This window comes from Rhipicephalus microplus, chromosome X (genome assembly GCF_043290135.1).
Source record: "Rhipicephalus microplus isolate Deutch F79 chromosome X, USDA_Rmic, whole genome shotgun sequence".
NCBI classification, from domain to species: domain Eukaryota; kingdom Metazoa; phylum Arthropoda; class Arachnida; order Ixodida; family Ixodidae; genus Rhipicephalus; species Rhipicephalus microplus.
In genome coordinates this window covers 465,593,104-465,611,450 of record NC_134710.1, presented here as the reverse complement: position 1 = coordinate 465,611,450, position 18,347 = coordinate 465,593,104, and the positions used below count along the sequence as shown (strand labels likewise).

General features: G+C 43.8%; 20 non-coding genes across 20 annotated transcripts; all 20 read left to right on the top strand.

Annotated features, from left to right (window-relative positions):
* The first annotated feature begins 155 nt into the window (after nucleotides 1-155).
* TRNAF-GAA (transfer RNA phenylalanine (anticodon GAA)) lies at nucleotides 156-228 on the top strand. The gene has a single exon. It is a non-coding gene; the product is annotated as a tRNA-Phe (tRNA).
* Nucleotides 229-476: 248 nt separating this feature from the next.
* Nucleotides 477-549, top strand: TRNAF-GAA (transfer RNA phenylalanine (anticodon GAA)). The gene has a single exon. It is a non-coding gene; the product is annotated as a tRNA-Phe (tRNA).
* Nucleotides 550-1,766: 1,217 nt separating this feature from the next.
* Nucleotides 1,767-1,839, top strand: TRNAF-GAA (transfer RNA phenylalanine (anticodon GAA)). The gene has a single exon. It is a non-coding gene; the product is annotated as a tRNA-Phe (tRNA).
* Nucleotides 1,840-4,022: 2,183 nt separating this feature from the next.
* Nucleotides 4,023-4,095, top strand: TRNAF-GAA (transfer RNA phenylalanine (anticodon GAA)). Its single transcript has one exon. It is a non-coding gene; the product is annotated as a tRNA-Phe (tRNA).
* A 248-nt stretch (nucleotides 4,096-4,343) lies between these two features.
* TRNAF-GAA (transfer RNA phenylalanine (anticodon GAA)) lies at nucleotides 4,344-4,416 on the top strand. The gene has a single exon. It is a non-coding gene; the product is annotated as a tRNA-Phe (tRNA).
* A 1,216-nt stretch (nucleotides 4,417-5,632) lies between these two features.
* Nucleotides 5,633-5,705, top strand: TRNAF-GAA (transfer RNA phenylalanine (anticodon GAA)). Its single transcript has one exon. It is a non-coding gene; the product is annotated as a tRNA-Phe (tRNA).
* A 1,216-nt stretch (nucleotides 5,706-6,921) lies between these two features.
* On the top strand, nucleotides 6,922-6,994 carry TRNAF-GAA (transfer RNA phenylalanine (anticodon GAA)). The gene has a single exon. It is a non-coding gene; the product is annotated as a tRNA-Phe (tRNA).
* A 250-nt stretch (nucleotides 6,995-7,244) lies between these two features.
* TRNAF-GAA (transfer RNA phenylalanine (anticodon GAA)) lies at nucleotides 7,245-7,317 on the top strand. The gene has a single exon. It is a non-coding gene; the product is annotated as a tRNA-Phe (tRNA).
* Nucleotides 7,318-8,210: 893 nt separating this feature from the next.
* Nucleotides 8,211-8,283, top strand: TRNAF-GAA (transfer RNA phenylalanine (anticodon GAA)). The gene has a single exon. It is a non-coding gene; the product is annotated as a tRNA-Phe (tRNA).
* Nucleotides 8,284-8,532: 249 nt separating this feature from the next.
* On the top strand, nucleotides 8,533-8,605 carry TRNAF-GAA (transfer RNA phenylalanine (anticodon GAA)). The gene has a single exon. It is a non-coding gene; the product is annotated as a tRNA-Phe (tRNA).
* Nucleotides 8,606-9,178: 573 nt separating this feature from the next.
* TRNAF-GAA (transfer RNA phenylalanine (anticodon GAA)) lies at nucleotides 9,179-9,251 on the top strand. Its single transcript has one exon. It is a non-coding gene; the product is annotated as a tRNA-Phe (tRNA).
* Nucleotides 9,252-9,499: 248 nt separating this feature from the next.
* On the top strand, nucleotides 9,500-9,572 carry TRNAF-GAA (transfer RNA phenylalanine (anticodon GAA)). The gene has a single exon. It is a non-coding gene; the product is annotated as a tRNA-Phe (tRNA).
* A 1,217-nt stretch (nucleotides 9,573-10,789) lies between these two features.
* On the top strand, nucleotides 10,790-10,862 carry TRNAF-GAA (transfer RNA phenylalanine (anticodon GAA)). Its single transcript has one exon. It is a non-coding gene; the product is annotated as a tRNA-Phe (tRNA).
* An 895-nt stretch (nucleotides 10,863-11,757) lies between these two features.
* Nucleotides 11,758-11,830, top strand: TRNAF-GAA (transfer RNA phenylalanine (anticodon GAA)). The gene has a single exon. It is a non-coding gene; the product is annotated as a tRNA-Phe (tRNA).
* Nucleotides 11,831-12,722: 892 nt separating this feature from the next.
* Nucleotides 12,723-12,795, top strand: TRNAF-GAA (transfer RNA phenylalanine (anticodon GAA)). The gene has a single exon. It is a non-coding gene; the product is annotated as a tRNA-Phe (tRNA).
* Nucleotides 12,796-13,044: 249 nt separating this feature from the next.
* On the top strand, nucleotides 13,045-13,117 carry TRNAF-GAA (transfer RNA phenylalanine (anticodon GAA)). Its single transcript has one exon. It is a non-coding gene; the product is annotated as a tRNA-Phe (tRNA).
* An 896-nt stretch (nucleotides 13,118-14,013) lies between these two features.
* On the top strand, nucleotides 14,014-14,086 carry TRNAF-GAA (transfer RNA phenylalanine (anticodon GAA)). Its single transcript has one exon. It is a non-coding gene; the product is annotated as a tRNA-Phe (tRNA).
* A 1,541-nt stretch (nucleotides 14,087-15,627) lies between these two features.
* On the top strand, nucleotides 15,628-15,700 carry TRNAF-GAA (transfer RNA phenylalanine (anticodon GAA)). The gene has a single exon. It is a non-coding gene; the product is annotated as a tRNA-Phe (tRNA).
* Nucleotides 15,701-16,592: 892 nt separating this feature from the next.
* TRNAF-GAA (transfer RNA phenylalanine (anticodon GAA)) lies at nucleotides 16,593-16,665 on the top strand. The gene has a single exon. It is a non-coding gene; the product is annotated as a tRNA-Phe (tRNA).
* Nucleotides 16,666-16,914: 249 nt separating this feature from the next.
* On the top strand, nucleotides 16,915-16,987 carry TRNAF-GAA (transfer RNA phenylalanine (anticodon GAA)). Its single transcript has one exon. It is a non-coding gene; the product is annotated as a tRNA-Phe (tRNA).
* The last annotated feature ends 1,360 nt before the right edge of the window (nucleotides 16,988-18,347 follow it).

The following is an 18,347-nucleotide window of genomic DNA, read 5'->3' as shown; positions in this document are numbered from 1 at the left end:
TAAAGAAATGCTGATTTAGATAGCATGGCGGCAGTAGGCGTTCCAAAAGAACCGGAACCGCGTGAAAGACATGTAGTAATGTGCAACAGCCCTAATAAAGCAGTTTTACCGAAACGCAAGAACTGTTAAATGCCGCCTTCACTCTTCTCCCGTATGCCGAAATAGCTCAGTTCGGAGAGCGTTAGACTGAAAATCTAAAGGTCCTTGGCTCGATCCCGGGTTTCGGCGTCCAGAGCACTTTTTTTAAATCTCTCGGTATACAAATATTTTGCAATACTTCTAACGAGTGAAACGGTTACGCAGATGAACACACATGCTTGATAAAGAAATGCTGATTCAGATTGCATCGCGGCAGTAGGCGTTGCAAAAGAACCGGAACAGCGTGAAAGACATGTAATAATGTGCAACAGCTCTAATAAAGCGATTTTACCCAAACGCAAGAACTGTTAAATGCCGCTGTCACTCTTCTCCCGTCTGCCGAAATAGCTCAGTTGGGAGAGCGTTAAACTGAACATCTAAAGGTCCTTGGCTCGATCCCGGGTTTCAGCGTCCAAAGCACTTTTTTGTTAAATCTGTCGGTATACAAGTATTTTGCAAGAATTCTAACGAGTGAAACGGTTACGCAGGTGAACACACCTGCTTGATAAAGAAATGCTGATTCAGATTGCATCGCGACAGTAGGCCTTGCAAAAGAAACGGAACAGCGTGAAAGACATGAAGTAATGTGCAACAGCTCTAATAAAGTGATTTTACCCAAACGCAAGAACTGTTAAATTCTGCTGTCACTCTTCTCCCGTCTGCCGAAATAGCGCAGTTGGAAGAGTGTTAAACTGAACGTCTAAAAGTCCTTGGCTCGATCCAGGGTTTCGGCGTCCAAAGCACTTTTTTGTTGAATCTGTCGGTACACAAGTATTTTGCAAGAATTCTAACGAGTGAAACGGTTACGCAGCTGAACACACCTGCTTGATAAAGAAATGCTGATTCAGATTGCATCGCGACAGTAGGCGTTGCAAAAGAACCGGAACAGCGTGAAAGACGTAGTAATGTGCAACAGCTCTAATAAAGCAGTTTTACCGAAGCGCAAGAACTGCTAGATCCCGCTGTCACACTTCTCCCGTCTGCTGAAATAGCTCAGTTGGGAGAGCGTTAATCTGAACATATAAAGGTCCTTGGCTCGATCCCGGGTTTCGTCGTCCAAAGCACGATTTGTTAAATCTGTCGCTATACAAGTATTTTGCAATACTTCTAACGAGTGAAACGGTTACGCAGGTGAACACACATGATTGATAAAGAAATGCTGAATCAGATTGAATCGCGGCAGTAGGCGTTGCAAAAAAAAAACCGGAACAGCGTGAAAGACATGTATTAATATGCAACAGCTCTAATAAAGCGGTTTTACCGAAACGCAAGAACTGTTAAATCCCGCTGTCACTTTTCTCCCGTCTGCCGCAATAGCTCAGTTAGGAGAGCGTTAAACTGAACATCTGAAGGTCCTTGGCTCGATCCTGGGTTTCGGCGTCCAGAGCACTTTTTTTAAATCTCTCGGTATACAAGTATTTTGCAATACTTCTAACGAGTGAAACGGTTACGCAGGTGAACACACATGCTTGATAAAAAAATGCTGATTCAGATTGCATCGCGGCAGTAGGCGTTGCAAAAGAACCGGAACAGCGTGAAAGACATGTAATAATGTGCAACAGCTCTAATAAAGCGATTTTACCCAAACGCAAGAACTGTTAAATCCCGCTGTCACTCTTCTCCCGTCTGCCGAAATAGCTCAGTTGGGAGAGCGTTAAACTGAACATCTAAAGGTCCTTGGCTCGATCCCGGGTTTCAGCGTCCAAAGCACTTTTTTGTTAAATCTGTCGATATACAAGTATTTTGCAAGAATTATAACGAGTGAATCGGTTACGCAGGTGAACACATCTGCTTGATAAAGAAATGCTGATTCAGATTGCATCGCGACAGTAGGCCTTGCAAAAGAAACGGAACAGCGTGAAAGACATGAAGTAATGTGCAACAGCTCTAATAAAGCGATTTTACCCAAACGCAAGAACTGTTAAATTCCGCTGTCACTCTTCTCCCGTCTGCCGAAATAGCGCAGTTGGAAGAGTGTTAAACTGAACATCTAAAAGTCTTTGGCTCGATCCCGGGTTTCGGCGTCCAAAGCACTTTTTTCTTGAATCTGTCGGTACACAAGTATTTTGCAAGAATTCTAACGAGTGAAACGGTTACGCAGCTGAACACACCTGCTTGATAAAGAAATGCTGATTGAGATTGCATCGCGACAGTAGGCGTTGCAAAAGAACCGGAACAGCGTGAAAGACATGCAGTAATGTGCAACAGCTCTAATAAAGAAGTTTTATCGAAGCGCAAGAACTGCTAGATCCCGCTGTCCCACTTCTCCCGTCTGCTGAAATAGCTCAGTTGGGAGAGCGTTAATCTGAACATATAAAGGTCCTTAGCTCGATCACGGGTTTCGTCGTCCAAAGCACGATTTGTTAAATCTGTCGGTATACAAGTATTTTGCAAGAATTCTAACGAGTTAAACAGTTACGCAGGTGAACACACATGCTTGATAAAGAAATGCTGATTCAGATTGCATGGCGGCAGTAGGCGTTCCAAAAGAACTGGAACCACGTGAAAGACATGTAGTAATGTGCAACAGCCCTAATAAAGCAGTTTTACCGAAACGCAAGAACTGTTAAATGCCGCCTTCACACTTCTCCCGTTTGCCAAAATAGCTCAGTTCGGAGAGCGCTAGATTGAAAATTTGAAGGTCCTTGGCTCGATCCCGGGTTTCCGCGCCCAGAGCACTTTTTTTAAATCTCTCGGTATACAAGTATTTTGCAATACTTCTAACGAGTGAAACGGTTACACAGGTGAACACATATGCTCGATAAAGAAATGCTGATTCAGATTGCATCGAGGCAGTAGGCGTTGCAAAAGAACCGGAACAGCGTGAAAGACATGTAATAATGTGCAACAGCTCTAATAAAGCGATTTTACCCAAACGCAAGAACTGTTAAATCCCGCTGTCACTCTTCTCCCGTCTGCGGAAATAGCTCAGTTGGGAGAGCGTTAAACGGAACATCTAAAGGTCCTTGGCTCGATCCCGGGTTTCAGCGTCCAAAGCACTTTTTTGTTAAATCTGTCGGTATACAAGTATTTTGCAAGAATTCTAACGAGTGAAACGGTTACGCAGGTGAACACACCTGCTTGATAAAGAAATGATGATTCAGATTGCATCGCGACAGTAGGCCTTGCAAAAGAACCGGAACAGCGTGAAAGACATGAAGTAATGTGCAAGAGCTCTAATAAAGCGATTTTACCCAAACGCAAGAACTGTTAAATTCCGCTGTCACTCTTCTCCCGTCTGCCGAAATAGCGCAGTTGGGAAAGTGTTAAACTGAACATCTAAAAGTCCTTGGCTCGATCCCGGGTTTCAGCGTCCAAAGCACTTTTTTTTAAATCTCTCGGTATACCAGTATTTCGCAATAATTCTAACGAGTGAAACGGTTACGCAGGTGATCACACCTGCTTGATAAGGAAATGCTGATTCAGATTGCATCCCGACAGTAGGCGTTGCAAAAGAACCGGAACAGCGTAAAAGACATGTGGTAATGTGCAACAGCTCTAATAAAGCAGTTTTACCGAAGCGCAAGAACTGCTAGATCTTGCTGTCACACTTCTCGCGTCTGCTGAAATGGCTCAGTTGGGAGAGCGTTAATCTGAACATATAAAGGTCCTTGGCTCGATCCCGAGTTTCGTCGTCCAAAGCACGATTTGTTAAATCTGTCGGTATACAAGTATTTTGCACGAATTTTAACGAGTTAAACAGTTACGCAGGTGAACACACATGCTTGATAAAGAAATGCTGATTTAGATAGCATGGCGGCAGTAGGCGTTCCAAAAGAACCGGAACCGCGTGAAAGACATGTAGTAATGTGCAACAGCCCTAATAAAGCAGTTTTACCGAAACGCAAGAACTGTTAAATGCCGCCTTCACTCTTCTCCCGTATGCCGAAATAGCTCAGTTCGGAGAGCGCTAGACTGAAAATCTAAAGGTCCTTGGCTCGATCCCGGGTTTCGGCGTCCAGAGCACTTTTTTTAAATCTCTCGGTATACAAATATTTTGCAATACTTCTAACGAGTGAAACGGTTACGCAGATGAACACACATGCTTGATAAAGAAATGCTGATTCAGATTGCATCGCGGCAGTAGGCGTTGCAAAAGAACCGGAACAGCGTGAAAGACATGTAATAATGTGCAACAGCTCTAATAAAGCGATTTTACCCAAACGCAAGAACTGTTAAATGCCGCTGTCACTCTTCTCCCGTCTGCCGAAATAGCTCAGTTGGGAGAGCGTTAAACTGAACATCTAAAGGTCCTTGGCTCGATCCCGGGTTTCAGCGTCCAAAGCACTTTTTTGTTAAATCTGTCGGTATACAAGTATTTTGCAAGAATTCTAACGAGTGAAACGGTTACGCAGGTGAACACACCTGCTTGATAAAGAAATGCTGATTCAGATTGCATCGCGACAGTAGGCCTTGCAAAAGAAACGGAACAGCGTGAAAGACATGAAGTAATGTGCAACAGCTCTAATAAAGTGATTTTACCCAAACGCAAGAACTGTTAAATTCTGCTGTCACTCTTCTCCCGTCTGCCGAAATAGCGCAGTTGGAAGAGTGTTAAACTGAACGTCTAAAAGTCCTTGGCTCGATCCAGGGTTTCGGCGTCCAAAGCACTTTTTTGTTGAATCTGTCGGTACACAAGTATTTTGCAAGAATTCTAACGAGTGAAACGGTTACGCAGCTGAACACACCTGCTTGATAAAGAAATGCTGATTCAGATTGCATCGCGACAGTAGGCGTTGCAAAAGAACCGGAACAGCGTGAAAGACGTAGTAATGTGCAACAGCTCTAATAAAGCAGTTTTACCGAAGCGCAAGAACTGCTAGATCCCGCTGTCACACTTCTCCCGTCTGCTGAAATAGCTCAGTTGGGAGAGCGTTAATCTGAACATATAAAGGTCCTTGGCTCGATCCCGGGTTTCGTCGTCCAAAGCACGATTTGTTAAATCTGTCGCTATACAAGTATTTTGCAATACTTCTAACGAGTGAAACGGTTACGCAGGTGAACACACATGATTGATAAAGAAATGCTGAATCAGATTGAATCGCGGCAGTAGGCGTTGCAAAAAAAAACCGGAACAGCGTGAAAGACATGTATTAATATGCAACAGCTCTAATAAAGCGGTTTTACCGAAACGCAAGAACTGTTAAATCCCGCTGTCACTTTTCTCCCGTCTGCCGCAATAGCTCAGTTAGGAGAGCGTTAAACTGAACATCTGAAGGTCCTTGGCTCGATCCTGGGTTTCGGCGTCCAGAGCACTTTTTTTAAATCTCTCGGTATACAAGTATTTTGCAATACTTCTAACGAGTGAAACGGTTACGCAGGTGAACACACATGCTTGATAAAAAAATGCTGATTCAGATTGCATCGCGGCAGTAGGCGTTGCAAAAGAACCGGAACAGCGTGAAAGACATGTAATAATGTGCAACAGCTCTAATAAAGCGATTTTACCCAAACGCAAGAACTGTTAAATCCCGCTGTCACTCTTCTCCCGTCTGCCGAAATAGCTCAGTTGGGAGAGCGTTAAACTGAACATCTAAAGGTCCTTGGCTCGATCCCGGGTTTCAGCGTCCAAAGCACTTTTTTGTTAAATCTGTCGATATACAAGTATTTTGCAAGAATTATAACGAGTGAATCGGTTACGCAGGTGAACACATCTGCTTGATAAAGAAATGCTGATTCAGATTGCATCGCGACAGTAGGCCTTGCAAAAGAAACGGAACAGCGTGAAAGACATGAAGTAATGTGCAACAGCTCTAATAAAGCGATTTTACCCAAACGCAAGAACTGTTAAATTCCGCTGTCACTCTTCTCCCGTCTGCCGAAATAGCGCAGTTGGAAGAGTGTTAAACTGAACATCTAAAAGTCTTTGGCTCGATCCCGGGTTTCGGCGTCCAAAGCACTTTTTTCTTGAATCTGTCGGTACACAAGTATTTTGCAAGAATTCTAACGAGTGAAACGGTTACGCAGCTGAACACACCTGCTTGATAAAGAAATGCTGATTGAGATTGCATCGCGACAGTAGGCGTTGCAAAAGAACCGGAACAGCGTGAAAGACATGCAGTAATGTGCAACAGCTCTAATAAAGAAGTTTTACCGAAGCGCAAGAACTGCTAGATCCCGCTGTCCCACTTCTCCCGTCTGCTGAAATAGCTCAGTTGGGAGAGCGTTAATCTGAACATATAAAGGTCCTTAGCTCGATCACGGGTTTCGTCGTCCAAAGCACGATTTGTTAAATCTGTCGGTATACAAGTATTTTGCAAGAATTCTAACGAGTTAAACAGTTACGCAGGTGAACACACATGCTTGATAAAGAAATGCTGATTCAGATTGCATGGCGGCAGTAGGCGTTCCAAAAGAACTGGAACCACGTGAAAGACATGTAGTAATGTGCAACAGCCCTAATAAAGCAGTTTTACCGAAACGCAAGAACTGTTAAATGCTGCTTTAACTCTTCTCCCGTCTGCCGAAATAGCGCAGTTGGAAGAGTGTTAAACTGAACATCTAAAAGTCCTTGGCTCGATCCAGGGTTTCGGCGTCCAAAGCACTTTTTTGTTGAATCTGTCGGTACACAAGTATTTTGCAAGAATTCTAACGAGTGAAACGGTTACGCAGCTGAACACACCTGCTTGATAAAGAAATGCTGATTCAGATTGCATCGCGACAGTAGGCGTTGCAAAAGAACCGGAACAGCGTGAAAGACGTAGTAATGTGCAACAGCTCTAATAAAGCAGTTTTACCGAAGCGCAAGAACTGCTAGATCCCGCTGTCACACTTCTCCCGTCTGCTGAAATAGCTCAGTTGGGAGAGCGTTAATCTGAACATCTAAAGGTCCTTGGCTCGATCCCAGGTTTCAGCGTCCAAAGCACATTTTTGTTAAATCTGTCGGTATACAAGTATTTTGCAATAATTCTAACGAGTGAAACGGTTACGCAGGTGAACACACCTGCTTGATAAAGAAATGCTGATTCAGATTGCATCGCGGCAGTAGGCGTTGTAAAAGAACCGGAACAGCATGAAAGACATGTAGTAATGTGCAAAATCTCTAATAAAGCGGTTTTACCGAAGCGCAAGAACTGCTAGATCCCGCTGTCACTCTTCTTCCGATTGCCGAAATAGCTCAGTTCGGAGAGCGCTAGACTGAAAATCTAAAGGTCCTTGGCTCGATCCCGGGTTTCGGCGTCCAGAGCACTTTTTTTAAATCTCTCGGTATACAAATATTTTGCAATAGTTCTAACGAGTGAAACGGTTACGCAGATGAACACACATGCTTGATAAAGAAATGCTGATTCAGATTGCATCGCGGCAGTAGGCGTTGCAAAAGAACCGGAACAGCGTGAAAGACATGTAATAATGTGCAACAGCTCTAATAAAGCGATTTTACCCAAACGCAAGAACTGTTAAATGCCGCTGTCACTCTTCTCCCGTCTGCCGAAATAGCTCAGTTGGGAGAGCGTTAAACTGAACATCTAAAGGTCCTTGGCTCGATCCCGGGTTTCAGAGTCCAAAGCACTTTTTTGTTAAATCTGTCGGTATACAAGTATTTTGCAAGAATTCTAACGAGTGAAACGGTTACGCAGGTGAACACACCTGCTTGATAAAGAAATGCTGATTCAGATTGCATCGCGACAGTAGGCCTTGCAAAAGAAACGGAACAGCGTGAAAGACATGAAGTAATGTGCAACAGCTATAATAAAGCGATTTTACCCAAACGCAAGAACTGTTAAATTCTGCTGTCACTCTTCTCCCGTCTGCCGAAATAGCGCAGTTGGAAGAGTGTTAAACTGAACATCTAAAAGTCCTTGTCTCGATCCAGGGTTTCGGCGTCCAAAGCACTTTTTTGTTGAATCTGTCGGTACACAAGTATTTTGCAAGAATTCTAACGAGTGAAACGGTTACGCAGGTGAACACACATGCTTGATAAAGAAATGCTGATTCAGATTGCATGGCGGCAGTAGGCTTGCAAAAGAACCGGAACCGCGTGAAAGACATGTAGTAATGTGCAACAGCCCTAATAAAGCAGTTTTACTGAAACGCAACAACTGTTAAATGCCGCTTTCACTCTTCTCCCGTATGCCGAAATAGCTCAGTTCGGAGAGCATTAGACTGAAAATCTAAAGGTCCTTGGCTCGATCCCGGGTTTCGGCGTCCAGAGAACTTTTTGTTAAATCTCTCGGTATACAAGTATTTTCCAATACTTCTAACGAGTGAAACGTTTACGCAGGTGAACACACATGCTTGATAAAGAAATGCTGATTCAGATTGCATCGCGGCAGTAGGCGTTGCAAAAGAACCGGAACAGCGTGAAATACACGTAATAATGTGCAACTGCTCTAATAAAGCGGTTTTACCGAAACGCAAGAACTCCTAAATCCCGCTGTCACTCTTCTCCCGTCTGCCGAAATAGCGCAGTTGGGAGAGCGTTAGACTGAAAATCTAAAGGTCCTTGACTCGATCCCGGGTTTCGGCGTCCAGAGCAATTTTTTGTTAAATCTCTCGGTATACAAGTATTTTGCAATACTTCTAACGAGTGAAACGGTTATGCAGGTGAACACACATGCTTGATAAAGAAATGCTGACTCAGATTGCATCGCGGGAGTAGGCATTGCAAAAGAACCAGAAAAACGTGAAATACACGTAATAATGTGCAACAGCTCTAATAAAGCGGTTTTACCGAAACGCAAGAACTCTTAAATCCCGCTGTCACTCTTCTCCCGTCTGCCGAAATAGCGCAGTTGGGAGAGCCTTAAACTGAACATCTAAAGGTCCTTGGCTCGATCCCAGGTTTCAGCGTCCAAAGCACATTTTTGTTAAATCTGTCGGTATACAAGTATTTTGCAATAATTCTAACGAGTGAAACGGTTACGCAGGTGAACACACCTGCTTGATAAAGAAATGCTGATTCAGACTGCATCGCGGCAGTAGGCGTTGCAAAAGAACCGGAACAGCATGAAAGACATGTAGTAATGTGCAAAATCTCTAATAAAGCGGTTTTACCGAAGCGCAAGAACTGCTAGATCCCGCTGTCACTCTTCTTCCGATTGCCGAAATAGCTCAGTTCGGAGAGCGCTAGACTGAAAATCTAAAGGTCCTTGGCTCGATCCCGGGTTTCGGCGTCCAGAGCACTTTTTTTAAATCTCTCGGTATACAAATATTTTGCAATACTTCTAACGAGTGAAACGGTTACGCAGATGAACACACATGCTTGATAAAGAAATGCTGATTCAGATTGCATCGCGGCAGTAGTCGTTGCAAAAGAACCGGAACAGCGTGAAAGACATGTAATAATGTGCAACAGCTCTAATAAAGCGATTTTACCCAAACGCAAGAACTGTTAAATGCCGCTGTCACTCTTCTCCCGTCTGCCGAAATAGCTCAGTTGGGAGAGCGTTAAACTGAACATCTAAAGGTCCTTGGCTCGATCCCGGGTTTCAGCGTCCAAAGCACTTTTTTGTTAAATCTGTCGGTATACAAGTATTTTGCAAGAATTCTAACGAGTGAAACGGTTACGCAGGTGAACACACCTGCTTGATAAAGAAATGCTGATTCAGATTGCATCGCGACAGTAGGCCTTGCAAAAGAAACGGAACAGCGTGAAAGACATGAAGTAATGTGCAACAGCTCTAATAAAGCGATTTTACCCAAACGCAAGAACTGTTAAATTCTGCTGTCACTCTTCTCCCGTCTGCCGAAATAGCGCAGTTGGAAGAGTGTTAAACTGAACATCTAAAAGTCCTTGGCTCGATCGAGGGTTTCGGCGTCCAAAGCACTTTTTTGTTGAATCTGTCGGTACACAAGTATTTTGCAAGAATTCTAACGAGTGAAACGGTTACGCAGCTGAACACACCTGCTTGATAAAGAAATGCTGATTCAGATTGCATCGCGACAGTAGGCGTTGCAAAAGAACCGGAACAGCGTGAAAGACGTAGTAATGTGCAACAGCTCTAATAAAGCAGTTTTACCGAAGCGCAAGAACTGCTAGATCCCGCTGTCACACTTCTCCCGTCTGCTGAAATAGCTCAGTTGGGAGAGCGTTAATCTGAACATATAAAGGTCCTTGGCTCGATCCCGGGTTTCGTCGTCCAAAGCACGATTTGTTAAATCTGTCGCTATACAAGTATTTTGCAATACTTCTAACGAGTGAAACGGTTACGCAGGTGAACACACATGATTGATAAAGAAATGCTGAATCAGATTGAATCGCGGCAGTAGGCGTTGCAAAAAAAAAACCGGAACAGCGTGAAAGACATGTATTAATATGCAACAGCTCTAATAAAGCGGTTTTACCGAAACGCAAGAACTGTTAAATCCCGCTGTCACTTTTCTCCCGTCTGCCGCAATAGCTCAGTTAGGAGAGCGTTAAACTGAACATCTGAAGGTCCTTGGCTCGATCCTGGGTTTCGGCGTCCAGAGCACTTTTTTTAAATCTCTCGGTATACAAGTATTTTGCAATACTTCTAACGAGTGAAACGGTTACGCAGGTGAACACACATGCTTGATAAAGAAATGCTGATTCAGATTGCATCGCGGCAGTTGGCGTTGCAAAAGAACCGGAACAGCGTGAAAGACATGTAATAATGTGCAACAGCTCTAATAAAGCGATTTTACCCAAATGCAAGAACTGTTAAATCCCGCTGTCACTCTTCTCCCGTCTGCCGAAATAGCTCAGTTGGGAGAGCGTTAAACTGAACATCTAAAGGTCCTTGGCTCGATCCCGGGTTTCAGCGTCCAAAGCACTTTTTTGTTAAATCTGTCGATATACAAGTATTTTGCAAGAATTATAACGACTGAAACGGTTACGCAGGTGAACACATCTGCTTGATAAAGAAATGCTGATTCAGATTGCATCGCGACAGTAGGCCTTGCAAAAGAAACGGAACAGCGTGAAAGACATGAAGTAATGTGCAACAGCTCTAATAAAGCGATTTTACCCAAACGCAAGAACTGTTAAATTCCGCTGTCGCTCTTCTCCCGTCTGCCGAAATAGCGCAGTTGGAAGAGTGTTAAACTGAACATCTAAAAGTCTTTGGCTCGATCCCGGGTTTCGGCGTCCAAAGCACTTTTTTCTTGAATCTGTCGGTACACAAGTATTTTGCAAGAATTCTAACGAGTGAAACGGTTACGCAGGTGAACACACATGCTTGATAAAGAAATGCTGATTCAGATTGCATCGCGGCAGTAGGCGTTGCAAAAGAACCGGAACAGCGTGAAAGACATGTAATAATGTGCAACAGCTCTAATAAAGCGGTTTAACCGAAGCGCAAGAACTGTTAGATCCCGCTGTTTCTCTTCTCCCGTCTGCTGATATAGCCCAGTTGAGAGAGCGTTAAACTGAACATATAAAGGTCCTTATATCGACCCCGGGTTTTGGCGTTGAAAGCACGATTTGTTAAATCTGTCGGTATACAAGTATTTTGCAAAAATTCTAACGAGTGAAACGGTTACGCAGGTGAACACACATGCTTGATAAAGAAATGCTGATTCCGATTGCATGGCGGCAGTAGGCGTTGCAAAAGAACCGGAACCGCGTGAAAGACATGTAGTAATGCGCAACAGCCCTAATAATGCAGTTTTACTGAAACGCAAGAACTGTTAAATGCCGCTTTCACTCTTCTCCCGTATGCCGAAATAGCTCAGTTGGGAGAGCGTTAGACTGAAAATCTAAAGGTCCTTGGCTCGATCCCGGGTTTCGGCGTCCAGAGCACTTTTTTGTTAAATCTCTGGTATACAAGTATTTTGCAATACTTCTAACGAGTGAAATGGTTACGCAGGTGAACACACATGCTTGATAAAGAAATGCTTGTTCAGATTGCATCGCGGAAGTAGGCGTTGCAAAAAAACCGGAACAGCGTGAAAGACATGTAATTTTGTGCAACAGCTCTAATAAAGCGATTTTACCCAAACGCAAGAACTGTTAAATCCCGCTGTCACTCTTCTCCCGTCTGCCGAAATAGCTCAGTTGGGAGAGCGTTAAACTGAACATCTAAAGGTTCTTGGCTGGATCCGGGTTTCGGCGTCCAAAGCACGATTTGTTAAATCCGTCGTTATACAAGTGTTTTGCAATAATTCTAACGAGTGAAACGGTTACGCAGGTGAACACACCTGCTTGATAAAGAAATGCTGATTCAGATTGCATCGCGACAGTAGGCCTTGCAAAAGAAACGGAACAGCGTGAAAGACATGAAGTAATGTGCAACAGCTCTAATAAAGCGATTTTACCCAAACGCAAGAACTGTTAAATTCTGCTGTCACTCTTCTCCCGTCTGCCGAAATAGCGCAGTTGGAAGAGTGTTAAACTGAACATCTAAAAGTCCTTGTCTCGATCCAGGGTTTCGGCGTCCAAAGCACTTTTTTGTTGAATCTGTCGGTACACAAGTATTTTGCAAGAATTCTAACGAGTGAAACGGTTACGCAGGTGAACACACATGCTTGATAAAGAAATGCTGATTCAGATTGCATGGCGGCAGTAGGCTTGCAAAAGAACCGGAACCGCGTGAAAGACATGTAGTAATGTGCAACAGCCCTAATAAAGCAGTTTTACTGAAACGCAACAACTGTTAAATGCCGCTTTCACTCTTCTCCCGTATGCCGAAATAGCTCAGTTCGGAGAGCATTAGACTGAAAATCTAAAGGTCCTTGGCTCGATCCCGGGTTTCGGCGTCCAGAGAACCTTTTGTTAAATCTCTCGGTATACAAGTATTTTCCAATACTTCTAACGAGTGAAACGTTTACGCAGGTGAACACACATGCTTGATAAAGAAATGCTGATTCAGATTGCATCGCGGCAGTAGGCGTTGCAAAAGAACCGGAACAGCGTGAAATACACGTAATAATGTGCAACTGCTCTAATAAAGCGGTTTTACCGAAACGCAAGAACTCTTAAATCCCGCTGTCACTCTTCTCCCGTCTGCCGAAATAGCGCAGTTGGGAGAGCGTTAGACTGAAAATCTAAAGGTCCTTGACTCGATCCCGGGTTTCGGCGTCCAGAGCAATTTTTTGTTAAATCTCTCGGTATACAAGTATTTTGCAATACTTCTAACGAGTGAAACGGTTATGCAGGTGAACACACATGCTTGATAACGAAATGCTGACTCAGATTGCATCGCGGGAGTAGGCATTGCAAAAGAACCAGAAAAGCGTGAAATACACGTAATAATGTGCAACAGCTCTAATAAAGCAGTTTTACCGAAGCGCAAGAACTGCTAGATCCCGCTGTCACACTTCTCCCGTCTGCTGAAATAGCTCAGTTGGGAGAGCGTTAATCTGAACATATAAAGGTCCTTGGCTCGATCCCGGGTTTCGTCGTCCAAAGCACGATTTGTTAAATCTGTCGCTATACAAGTATTTTGCAATACTTCTAACGAGTGAAACGGTTACGCAGGTGAACACACATGATTGATAAAGAAATGCTGAATCAGATTGAATCGCGGCAGTAGGCGTTGCAAAAAAAAAACCGGAACAGCGTGAAAGACATGTATTAATATGCAACAGCTCTAATAAAGCGGTTTTACCGAAACGCAAGAACTGTTAAATCCCGCTGTCACTTTTCTCCCGTCTGCCGCAATAGCTCAGTTAGGAGAGCGTTAAACTGAACATCTGAAGGTCCTTGGCTCGATCCTGGGTTTCGGCGTCCAGAGCACTTTTTTTAAATCTCTCGGTATACAAGTATTTTGCAATACTTCTAACGAGTGAAACGGTTACGCAGGTGAACACACATGCTTGATAAAGAAATGCTGATTCAGATTGCATCGCGGCAGTAGGCGTTGCAAAAGAACCGGAACAGCGTGAAAGACATGTAATAATGTGCAACAGCTCTAATAAAGCGATTTTACCCAAATGCAAGAACTGTTAAATCCCGCTGTCACTCTTCTCCCGTCTGCCGAAATAGCTCAGTTGGGAGAGCGTTAAACTGAACATCTAAAGGTCCTTGGCTCGATCCCGGGTTTCAGCGTCCAAAGCACTTTTTTGTTAAATCTGTCGATATACAAGTATTTTGCAAGAATTATAACGAGTGAAACGGTTACGCAGGTGAACACATCTGCTTGATAAAGAAATGCTGATTCAGATTGCATCGCGACAGTAGGCCTTGCAAAAGAAACGGAACAGCGTGAAAGACATGAAGTAATGTGCAACAGCTCTAATAAAGCGATTTTACCCAAACGCAAGAACTGTTAAATTCCGCTGTCACTCTTCTCCCGTCTGCCGAAATAGCGCAGTTGGAAGAGTGTTAAACTGAACATCTAAAAGTCTTTGGCTCGATCCCGGGTTTCGGCGTCCAAAGCACTTTTTTCTTGAATCTGTCGGTACACAAGTATTTTGCAAGAATTCTAACGAGTGAAACGGTTACGCAGGTGAACACACATGCTTGATAAAGAAATGCTGATTCAGATTGCATCGCGGCAGTAGGCGTTGCAAAAGAACCGGAACAGCGTGAAAGACATGTAATAATGTGCAACAGCTCTAATAAAGCGATTTTACCCAAACGCAAGAACTGTTAAATCCCGCTGTCACTCTTCTCCCGTCTGCCAAAATAGCTCAGTTGGGAGAGCGTTAAACTGAACATCTAAAGGTCCTTGGCTCGATCCCGGGTTTCAGCGTTTAAAGCACTTTTTTGTTAAATCTGTCGGTATACAAGTATTTTGAAAGATCTCTAACGAGTAAAACGGTTGCGCAGGTGAACACACCTGCTTGATAAAGAAATGCTGATTCAGATTGCATCGCGACAGTAGGCCTTGCAAAAGAACCGGAACAGCGTGAAAGACATGAAGGAATGCGCAACAGCTCTAATAAAGCGATTTTACCCAAACGCAAGAACTGTTAAATTCCGCTGTCACTCTTCTCCCGTCTGCCGAAATAGCGCAGTTGGGAGAGTGTTAAACTGAACATCTAAAAGTCCTTGGCTCGATCCCGTGTTTCGGCGTCCAAAGCACTTTTTTGTTGAATCTGTCGGTACACAAGTATTTTGAAATAGTTCTAACGAGTGAAACGGTTACGCAGGTGAACACACATGCTTGATAAAGAAATGCTGATTCAGATTGCATCGCGACACTAGGCGTTGCAAAAGAACCGGAACAGCATGAAAGACATGTAGTAATGTGCAAAAGCTCTAATAAAGCGGTTTAACCGAAGCGCAAGAACTGTTAGATCCCGCTGTTTCTCTTCTCCCGTCTGCTGATATAGCCCAGTTGAGAGAGCGTTAAACTGAACATATAAAGGTCCTTATATCGACCCCGGGTTTTGGCGTTGAAAGCACGATTTGTTAAATCTGTCGGTATACAAGTATTTTGCAAAAATTCTAACGAGTGAAACGGTTACGCAGGTGAACACACATGCTTGATAAAGAAATGCTGATTCCGATTGCATGGCGGCAGTAGTCGTTGCAAAAGAACCGGAACCGCGTGAAAGACATGTAGTAATGCGCAACAGCCCTAATAATGCAGTTTTACTGAAACGCAAGAACTGTTAAATGCCGCTTTCACTCTTCTCCCGTATGCCGAAATAGCTCAGTTGGGAGAGCGTTAGACTGAAAATCTAAAGGTCCTTGGCTCGATCCCGGGTTTCGGCGTCCAGAGCACTTTTTTGTTAAATCTCTTGGTATACAAGTATTTTGCAATACTTCTAACGAGTGAAATGGTTACGCAGGTGAACACACATGCTTGATAAAGAAATGCTTGTTCAGATTGCATCGCGGAAGTAGGCGTTGCAAAAAAACCGGAACAGCGTGAAAGACATGTAATTTTGTGCAACAGCTCTAATAAAGCGGTTTTACCGAAACGCAAGAACTCTTAAATTCCGCTGTCACTCTTCTCCCGTCTGCCGAAATAGCGCAGTTGGGAGAGCGTTAAACTGAACATCTAAAGGTTCTTGGCTGGATCCGGGTTTCGGCGTCCAAAGCACGATTTGTTAAATCCGTCGTTATACAAGTGTTTTGCAATAATTCTAACGAGTGAAACGGTTACGTAGGTAAACACACATGCTTGATAAAGAAATGCTGATTCAGATTGCATCGCGGGAGTAGGCATTGCGAAAGAACCGGAACAGCGTGAAAGACATGTAATAATGAGCAACAGCTTTAATAAAGCGGTTTTACCGAAGCGCAAGAACTGTTAGATCCCGCTGTCTCTCTTCTCCCGTCTGCTGAAATAGCTCAGTTGGGAGAGCGTTAAACTGAACATATAAAGGTCCTTATATCGATCCCGGGTTTCGGCGTTCAAAGCACGATTTGTCAAATCTGCCGGTATACAAGTATTTTTCAATATTTCTAACGAGTGAAACGGTTACGCAGGTGAACACACATGCTTGATAAAGAAATGCTGATTCAGATTGCATGGCGGCAGTAGGCTTGCAAAAGAACCGGAACCGCGTGAAAGACATGTAGTAATGTGCAACAGCCCTAATAAAGCAGTTTTACTGAAACGCAACAACTGTTAAATGCCGCTTTCACTCTTCTCCCGTATGCCGAAATAGCTCAGTTCGGAGAGCATTAGACTGAAAATCTAAAGGTCCTTGGCTCGATCCCGGGTTTCGGCGTCCAGAGAACTTTTTGTTAAATCTCTCGGTATACAAGTATTTTGCAATACTTCTAACGAGTGAAACGGTTATGCAGGTGAACACACATGCTTGATAAAGAAATGCTGACTCAGATTGCATCGCGGGAGTTGGCATTGCAAAAGAACCAGAAAAGCGTAAAATACACGTAATAATGTGCAACAGCTCTAATAAAGCGGTTTTACCGAAACGCAAGAACTCTTAAATCCCGCTGTCACTCTTCTCCCGTCTGCCGAAATAGCGCAGTTGGGAGAGCGTTAGACTGAAAATCTAAAGGTCCTTGACTCGATCCCGGGTTTCGGCGTCCAGAGCAATTTTTTGTTAAATCTCTCGGTATACAAGTATTTTGCAATACTTCTAACGAGTGAAACGGTTATGCAGGTGAACACACATGCTTGATAAAGAAATGCTGATTCAGTTTGCATCGCGGCAGTAGGCGTTGCAAAAGAACCGGAACAGCATGAAAGACATGTAGTAATGTGCAAAATCTCTAATAAAGCGGTTTTACCGAAGCGCAAGAACTGCTAGATCCCGCTGTCACTCTTCTTCCGATTGCTGAAATAGCTCAGTAGGGAGAGCGTTAATCTGAACACATAAAGGTCCTTCGCTCGATCCCGGGTTTCAGCGTCCAAAGCACTTTTTTGATAAATCTGTCGGTATACAAGTATTTTGCAAGAATTCTAACGAGTGAAATGGTTACGCAGGTGAACACACCTGCTTGATAAAGAAATGCTGATTCAGATTGTATCGCGACAGTAGGCGTTGCAAAAGAACCGGAACAGCGTGAAAGACATGTAGTAATGTGCAACAGCTCTAATAAAGCCGTTTTACCGAAGCGCAAGAACTGCTAGATCCCGCTGTCACTCTTCTCCCGTCTGCCGAAATAGCTCAGTAGGGAGAGCGTTAATCTGAACATCTAAAGGTCCTTCGCTCGATCCCGGGTTTCAGCGTCCAAAGCACTTTTTTGTTAAATCTGTCGGTATACAAGTATTTTGGAAGAATTCTAACGAGTGAAACGGTTACGCAGCTGAACACACCTGCTTGATAAAGAAATGCTGATTCAGATTGCATCTCGACAGTAGGCGTTGCAAAAAACCGGAACAGCGTGAAAGACATGTAGTAATGTGCAACAGCTCTAATAAAGCAGTTTTACCGAAGCGCAAGAACTGCTAGATCCCGCTGTCACTCTTCTTCCGATTGCTGAAATAGCTCAGTAGGGAGAGCGTTAATCGGAACACATAAAGGTCCTTCGCTCGATCACGGGTTTCAGCGTCCAAAGCACCTTTTTGTAAATCTGTCGGTATACAAGTATTTTGCTAGAATTCTAACGAGTGAAACGGTTACGCAGGTGAACACACCTGCTTGATAAAGAAATGCTGATTCAGATTGCATCGCGACAGTAGGCGTTGCAAAAGAACCGGAACAGCGTGAAAGACATGTAGTAATGTGCAACAGCTCTAATAAAGCCGTTTTACCGAAGCGCAAGAACTGCTAGATCCCGCTGTCACTCTTCTCCCGTCTGCTGAAATAGCTCAGTAGGGAGAGCGTTAATCTGAACATATATGGGTCCTTGGCTCGATCCCGGGTTTCGCCGTCCAAAGCACGATTTGTTAAATCTGTCGGTATACAAGTATTTTGCAAGAATTCTAACGAGTTACACAGTT